The sequence below is a fragment of the Pinus tabuliformis genome, chromosome 3_2 (assembly GCF_031772625.1).
Source record: "Pinus tabuliformis cultivar Carrire ecotype Pingquan chromosome 3_2, CPIR1, whole genome shotgun sequence".
In the NCBI taxonomy this organism is placed as follows: Eukaryota; Viridiplantae; Streptophyta; class Pinopsida; order Pinales; family Pinaceae; genus Pinus; species Pinus tabuliformis.
The window spans coordinates 1,216,550,903-1,216,560,010 of NC_142302.1; the positions used below are offsets into that span (position 1 = coordinate 1,216,550,903).

The window sequence follows — 9,108 nt, forward strand, 5'->3', positions numbered from 1 at the left end:
TGATGATGTGACACTTTGTGCTTGTGTACTTAAGCTTGATTATAGGAGCTTGATTAAGCATTCTTATACTTAAGCTTGCTTATGTGCATGTAGTTGTTTAAGTATAATACAAAGAGAGAATTTTGATAATCTGAATGCAAGTCATGCACAAGCATTCATTACACATGGTGTACCTAAGATTTCCTTATTCAATTTCAGGTAGATCTAGGACACAAGCACCACAAAAATTATGATTTTATTAATTACTGGAGTACATCATTCTTCAATGTCACAACTTTATCATGGAAACTTCTCAATGAGAATGTCACACTTGCAAACTTTGGAAGCAAATTGTCTTCAAAATCTGGATGTTCACTTACTCAATCTCTCTCAAAGTAAAATATTACTTTGGAGTGCAACAATGACTTTCTCTAAAAAACTTCACTTATCACTTCAAAGATTTATAAATCACACCTTATCGCTCCAAATTTCAAAATACTTTCAACTTATCATTCCAAAAATCATCAACCTTATTCAAAATTAATCCAATCTTCACCCTTATAACTCCTAAATAAAAATATTTGATCCATTCCAAAAATCACTCAAAATTAAACATATACACCTTACCTTAGTAGGAATGCAGTTTCCTGCCTTTATAGGCCCGTGCTGCAGCTACAACAACAATAACATAAGAGGCTCTTCTCATATGTTTTCAGCCAAAATTTATGTCTAGGGAAGAACTCTATATCCTGCGGTGGATGTGTTGGGTGCTGCTGGACATAGCCTTAGATGGACTAATACTTGCATGCTATCCATTCAAAGGAAAAATGTGCAATTGATACAAGTGTGGAAAGTAGAATTGGAAGAATCAAATATGGAAAAAGAACTAGAAGAACCAAATATTAGAAAAGCGAATTTATTTGCAAAGTGAAGTGAAAGAATTAGCCTTCCTGTATACAAAGACTCCATTGGGATGCCTCAACCAATAAACAAATTTTTTAGTCATCCATTAGCAACCACATCAATGCTAAACACAAGCGCACTACAAGACTTTGAATGCTTGGGCCCCAACACATATAGGTGCATGTTGCAGAAAATTGAATTTCTAAACTTTGAAGTTGCTCCTATTTTGGATTTTTGAGTGATCACTACACCTGAAGACTACATTGTGGAAATGCTTTCTTGCATAATCGAAGGCTCCAAAACATTGGAAAGTCAAAACAAGTGATTTTATGCAAAGGCGAGAAATTATATAATATGGAATACAGAATGCAAGGAGCGGTTTGTAGATGTCAATGTAGAGTTAAATGTGATATTGGAGGTTCACACCCTCCCATTCTCTTTGCTTCCCAGCTCAGTTGTGGAACGTCCTGGAAATATCATAATGCAAACGTTGCTTGATAGGTTTGTTCCTGTCTTCCTGGGACAACCAAACTAGACACTGGCCTTTTGCTCTTCAACAGTCAATGCTTTCTGGATTCATGCATTCATAATTTGTTTTTTGTCAAACTCTCCAACCCCTAGAATTGCAACGATCTAGTTGTTTGAGTCGAAATAGAGTCTAATACCTAATACATTGATCACCGATTTAATGATGAGGACGCGAATCTCCATTTACAAATTTCTCATATAAATCTGTGGAAATTCAAATATGTGGTAGAAAACTGTGACAATTCAATTTTGTGGTACCACATGAAGAAGAAATTTAAATAATTTAAATGAAAGCAGGCTCTTCAGATCACGGGTTTCAACTTCCCACTTTATATGTATAGTTGTAGCTTCTCCAATTTTTGGGTGTAGGGTGACACCCCAAAATTCAGCTCTACCTTGAGGTTGGAACAAAGCTATGTCAATTCAAAATTTTAGCTTGGCCACCAGACTACCAACACAGCTCGCTCTCGTCTTTTCACATACTCAACTAGCTCTTCTTGATCGATGCTTCCTCTAAAAATACTCCCCTCAGGCCGAAGTATGAACGCAAACACCACTACACACTTGAACTTCATCTTACTGTACTCATTGTAGTTTCCTTATCGTGATTGCGATGCCAAATGACATGAACTCTACTCATTCTATCATAGTCTACTCTTTCTCCTTCTCCTCAATTTGCATCTAACCCTTTCACAGATCTCTATAACAAGACATGTACAGTCTCTAAAATACAATGAAACCAAACTCGATATTTCCTAATCACTAGGATTCTACAATTGGCTAATGGCAACTCCTCTTGTGTAAATTTCATAGCTAACTCTAGATTTATAGAACAATATCATTCCTAACTTATTAACTTGTCAACATAAACACGCAGAAGTCAATTCAATGTTGTATTTATTTGACACATAATGCATACACAGAAAAAATCCCTTTCTTTTGATACAACCAATAAATCCTTTGAAATTAGACTTCATCAACCTTGATCTAAACCAAGTCCATCATCCAACATGCTCAACTCATTCAACTAAATTCTATCTAGTTTTCAATATAGAGGAACCTCGTCACATTAAAGAGTAATTCAAGCTAATCGAGTTTTGAATGATTACCTTGATTCCATCCTTCAAGATCTAATTTTAAACTACTGTAATTGATGCAGAATGCTCCTGGCTTGTGCTTTGCTTCTCTATGAACTGTTCCCTTCCTTTACAAAAAACTATTCATTAACTTGACTCAAAACAAGTCACTACACAGACTTCTTATTAAATAAACTTGGCAGCTCCGATCAACTCACTCTTCAATGCTGCACAAATGTATATTCCATATTCTACCCACCAAGCTCTGATACCAAATAAATAAATTTAATAAACAACTAAAACACTCATAAAAGAAATAGCAGAAATATTCCCAAACCAGACATGGTGGAAAAGGCCTGCGAGCCTCATTGTATTATATTTCTCACTGTCAATATAATCCAATGTTTATGATACATATAAATACATGATCAAGTTGTCTCAAGATAGTGCATCTATCTTGAACAAACGTGGTTGAGATACATTATCAACAAAACACTACTCTAGGAGAGCTAGTTGGAGAGAATCTCTCATCCTAAATAAACTCCCTAGCTTGATGAACTAACACCTAATTCTCAAGATTTGATTTATTTAATTATAATTTTGTATTTATAATTGTTTTATTATGAGAGTGAGGCTAAAATTGTCTTCTCCTAGGTGAGAGTCCCAATAGATGGGATTGCATGTGCATGCACCACAACATTCATATACTCTTGAACACACATGCATGGGAAGCCTGTAAATAGTGATGGGCTGCAAGAACTCTTCATAGTTCTGGATCTAACTCTGGATGCATGCCTTCAAATCCACCACTCTGGGCTTCATTGTCTTAGGCAAGTGAAGTGAGGCTCCCTTGTATCTCATCATCCATATTTGCATGTAATCAACATAGGCAGGCATGTTCAACATGATACGTGCTCTTCTAGCACATCGTTGTTGCCATCCGTTGAGATGGACAAATTCCTTATGCACAGTACCAAACTTGGAATACAATGCCCACATGACTATGTCAAGGGACAACACTTCATCTAGTATTGCCTTCTTCAATTCTGCTCGGGCGGATGTTGTAACCAATTCTCCTCCCTACTTGGCCTTCGCCATTCGCTTGTTCTTAGTTATCAGAAAGTGAACACTTGAGCTAGTGGCTTCAGCATAAGCTCTAGTAGCATCGGCCCATGCTGTTCGATGTTTGCACATGTCAGACATGATCACTCATTCCTCATACTGTGCAGGAGATGTGTGATCTTTTGGAATCAACACTCTGCGAGATTGCACAACTCTATGTTGAGATTCGTTGAATGAGATGTTGTGCATCTCTTCTTCCAGCTGATCTCTAAGGATCTCAGTGTCTCCTTGGTCACTTAGGACTTGCTCGTATTCTAGATGTGGTGAAGCTAGTGGGTCAACCTCTTGGTGGTGAGGCATGAGGTCGGTGTCTTACTCTAATTCCTGCCACTCCATATCTGTATCCATTTGCTCAAGTGCATACTCTATCTCTTGAGCAAAGTCCTCTTCTTGTGATGATGGCTCACCGTGTTTTCCTAATGCCAGCTATTCTGATGATTCCAATATAGGTATGGGTGTTGTTTCATCCATCTCCACAAGATGCGCCCCTACTATACCTATTCTTCATGCGCTTTCTTCTCCTGTCTATGCAACTCCTATTCCTTCCAGAGTTGCTCCTTCAACTCATGCAACTCCTTCTCTATTTCCTCCATTCTCTATTTCTCTCTCTGCCTTTGCGTGTTTCTCTTATCGTGTTGTTGCCTCTTCGCCTCTATAGTCATAGCTACTTTCTCCACAAGTGGATCTACTCAGAACTTGTAGCCTTTCTCTTCCTCCATGAGATTGATAATGTTCGGCTTGCCCTGATTGCGAACTAGTATGTTCACCTCTCTTGTTGATGCTTCTTCTGGTGCTCTATGAGATGCTACTTCACATTGCATAGCTAGCCATTCCACAGTGAAGCTGACCAGTACATTGGGTCTGGAGGAGTTGTAACAGTATCTCCATGGGTCCTCCTCTACCCAATGACATGCCGCATGGATCTAGTTGAACTTTACTCTCATGCAATGATCTTTCACAAGACAATGCGGGTCATATGGATTGGAACTTTGGAGGTCGAATGGATACTTCTTCATCTGCTCTGCTTCAACATTTGCATTCTTGATACTCTGGATCTCGTATAACCCAATGCGCAATGGAAGAGTGGGCCAAGGTGTCTTCTTCTTCTAGTGTAGCCTAGCTATCAATCCTATCGAGGTGTGATATGCTACTTCCTTCATGATGAGTATGTCCAAAGAAAACATCGGTAGAACATGCGGAGGCTTCTCTATGCTATACATCCATATAAAGGTGTCAGGCAGTGGGGCATACCAATTAGTAATGTCTATCAGTGCCTCCATTGCTGCCTTCGACATGTAACATGGATCCTGTTCGAATATCATCTGGACAACATCTTACAGTAAGTGCTCACAACAGTCTCTGTCGATGTCCATGCCCACTTCGAGCCTAGGAACTCCTATCAGGCGAAGATTTCATCCAAGATGTAGGTAGAAATGTAGATGTTTGCTTGCATACCTTTGGGTGGTTGTCAATCCCTTGTTACTTGTTCCTTCAGCTGATGAGCCAACATGCTCGACCAGTTACATGCTTTTCCCTCTCTAGCCAGTTGGTCTAGCACGATCACCCAACTCTATGGGACGTTTTCCGTGCTTTCTTGGCCATACAGACGATGTGAAAAAGTGACCAAGTATTGATACACCTTCCGTAGTATCTTCGTCTTGTAGACCTGGTTGGGTGTCATCTTGAATTTGGTCAGCTCCTTCACCCAGTTCTTCAAAATGTCTCTAGAGTTGGAATTACTACTAGGTAAGCTATAGGGTGTCTCCATGATGGTCACAGGCTCTGTCATTTGATACATCTTATCATAATCATGTGCCCTGAAAGTAGCAGTCTCTGTCCCGATGACACTGCTTAACGTCATCATCTCGGGATCATTGTGCAAGACGATCCAATGTATCATGTCTACACATGGGAGCACGAGATACTTGCATGTAATCCCATACAAGCCGGACATGTGGATGTTCACATACACCTAGCGGTCTTTGAGGTCTTCCGCTAATGTGCCTAAAAATGCATCGTTTACCTCTTGTCTTTTCAGCTTGATGTCATTTTCTAGAATCAGTTTGGTATCTTCATAGACCAGTAGACTTGTGGACACTCGCTCAACTGCTGCTCGAGTAGCACTTCCGTTAGTGTCCTTTGATCCTGCTCTCTTGGAGGCCATTGGTCCTAAATTACAAAGAGGCGGACAAACACCTACTACATCTGGAGACAAAGCGACATGCATGGCAAGAAATTTGTCAGCAAAAACAAAAGAAAACTCAAGGAAAGACATGTAACATACCTATGGATTGATAGGAAAGGATTGCACAATTTCTTCTGGGAGTCTAGGTGAGTGGCTGCCAGAAATATGCAAGAGGCAATCTGGGCTATCTAGGGAGGCTGACTGGCTACTGGATTTGCACAATGCACAATCCAGGCTAGCCTGCTGGCTACTGGAATTATGAAATGCGGAATTTCAGCTGGCAATGGTTGTAGGCTCAATGACTGCATTCTGAAATTTTCTAGACCAGCAGCCACTATCCCTCAAAATTGCGCAATGCAAGCCTGGAGGATAGCTCTTGGGCACAAAATTGCATTTCTTGAGAGGAAGGCAAAAGCATTCCTTCTTAGCATTGAGCAATGTTGTCTTGTTGAGGCAGAGTCCAAGCCCAGGCTGCCTAGACTCATCGACAGGTAATTGAAAGTAAATGCGATTGTAAATGAATGGTGATACTGAATGTAAGCGGAAGAAAATGATCGTGCATGCAAACAATGAATGGAAGATTCAGAAAATGGAACAACATGCTTATGGGTGAAGCGGGTTTTCGAATCGGCAACCGTTCATGCAAAATAGTTTCATGCATGTGATAGTAGTGAGATGCTAATGAAAACTGAAACGTGCTAGTACAAGCTAGTATGCATGTAAATGATGAAAAGTGTTCAAAGAAATCAAGCAAACAATAGTCACAAAAGAAAAAACACAAAAAGCGACCGAAATGTTGCAAAAGACAAGTTGAGACCACTTACCCATGAATAACTGAGCTAGATGTGTCGAAGAGTCCTCAATGTGCTGTGGGATCTCAGAGCTCCAAGATCGATGTGAAGAAATAAGATTTGATGCATCGAATAAATAAGTTTGAAGCTTATGATGTGCATGCCACAAATCTAGGAAAAAGTGACACATGGAGTAAAGATTCTAAAATGATCTTTGCATGTAACCTCCAGGTGCTAGAAAATAGCTCCCTAAAATCTAGGGATGCCTTTTACATGTTGATTTTTCTATTCTGGGCAAAAGCAACCCATGCATGCAAGTCAAGTTTCCTTGGTCCCGAGTGGAACTAGTCAAACCAACTACACATGCAAGAGCCTGCTCAACTACTGGAAAAAAAAAATGTGCATTTCTGGGAGGGAGCTGGGTTGTCTGCCTAGGAGATTTGTGAAATTTATGGGTAGAGCAATTGACTGCTACCTAGGATTGTGCAATTCCTAGGCTGAGCGGCCCTGCTAGGAGGAATTGCACAATTTTCTGGATGAAGCTTGACTGGCAGATTTTCCCAATTCTGGAGCTAAGTAGGCTGCTAGACAGAATAGCACAATTTCTGGAGAGAAGGCTAGTTACCCTCTAGAATTGTGCAATTTCTTGAGGGAGATGCTTAGCCTATAGCTAGACCAAGTCTGGGGAAACAACCTATGAGGGGAATGCAACAAGCTTTGTTGGACACGCTGTCTCTTTGCAAGAAAATCACTGAAGCTTTTGTACTTTACGAAGCAAGACATGTTGTTGTGAAAGGTTGGTAGGAAGGCTCCAAAACAAAGCTACGGAAAAATTTTGGAGGGTGGTTGTAGCCGCTACAACAGTATCTTGAAGAAGTCTAAGGATATTTATGACAAGTTGGTCAGGGTGTATGAGGTCAACAACTTGAATCACATCCTCTCTATGAAAAATTAACTCATAGAAATGAATATGAAAAACTAGGAATCTATGCAATCCTATTGTGACACACCACCTCACATTTACCCACTTTTACAAGCTCGCTAGGGTAAACATGTGCTGATAGTTACTATTCATGACCCAACTTCCAAGATTTAGTTATGGAAATCGTGTCCACTTGGCCAAAACTTACTGCAACAATCAAGGACCCCTGATCACATATTTTACAACCTGAATTCATTGGCGACCTTTTCCCTGAGTCTAGGCCACTCCTTGAGATAAATTATAGCCCAACCACACACAAAAAGGCCAATCATTGTGGCCATAGGGTCCCAGAAGCACACATAACTCAACCTTAGTGCGAATACAACCAAAGTTACACAATCCTAAGTGTGTGACCAAAGCCTCTATTCTGGTTTTTTAGGGCTAGCCTATAGGCATCCAACTACCCAGAAATGCCCATAACTCTATCAAAAGCCTATATAAGGCTTCATAATATATTTCCAAGTTCAATTCTTGCTCAAGCTTACACAACACATGTTAGTCATTTTTGTAAACACTTGGTAAATATGGTACATGTAGCTCCTAAATGCATAATTATTCACTATTTCATTAATTTCATCAAAGATCCATCAAGAAGGTTCACTTCCCTCTCATACTAGTTGTAATAAACACACATTAGCTCATGCATTCATATAACTATTCAATAATGTGTCAAACCATGAGCATGATTAATCGTAAGAGAAAATAATATAATAAGAAGTGTACCATGCATGTAACAGAAATTTAACCATAATGAAGCCATGGAAAACCAATCATATAATCACGCATTAAACTATAACTTATGCTCATTTATCTCAATAAAGGACATGTTGGGAATCATGATTGTCATCAAACCAAAACTCGTAAGTGCTAGTCAATGATCGCATCGCCAGAGATAAGGATCCATGACAAGCGGTTATTCCATGTCATGAAACACACGGGGAGAATTGATTTATCCAATGTCCAACAATCTCCCTCCCAACGCAAGTTGAGTGTGTATCGAACTCATGACCTACACTCTGATACCACTTGTTGGGAATCACGATTGTCAGTAGACCAAAAACCATAGGTGTTAGTCAATGATCGAATCGCTAGAGATAAGGATCCATGAGAGGCAGTTAGTCCATGTCATGAAACACACAGGGAGCATTGTTTTATCCAATGTCCAATAGGATAAGAAGATAAAATATGCATAGTGTAAACCAAGTCAGGGACTTCCACGTACCACCCAACCATAGATTGGGACTGAACCAAATATTTCTTTCAACTCAATCACCCCCATGCCATATTCCAAGCATGAATGTGGGATCACATGGGATAAACCAAACATAACCAAATAGGAGGTGCGGAGGTTAAACCACCTCCACCCTCAATCTATAGTGATTTCACCTATCTAGTCCAACAATCACCAAAACTGAAACAAGTTTGGATGCCTCAAGTTTCCTTCACCATACCTAGAGGAATTTTCCTGTCTCCACCCACCTATCAAGAGATTCCTGGATAAAACCATATTCACCATCAACCCTTGGGATTTTCCTAATACCA

At 39.8% G+C, this 9,108-nt stretch overlaps 1 pseudogene; it reads left to right on the top strand.

Annotated features, from left to right (window-relative positions):
* Positions 1 to 616: 616 nt before the first annotated feature.
* On the top strand, positions 617 to 1,417 carry LOC149185115 (uncharacterized; annotated as a pseudogene).
* The last annotated feature ends 7,691 nt before the right edge of the window (positions 1,418 to 9,108 follow it).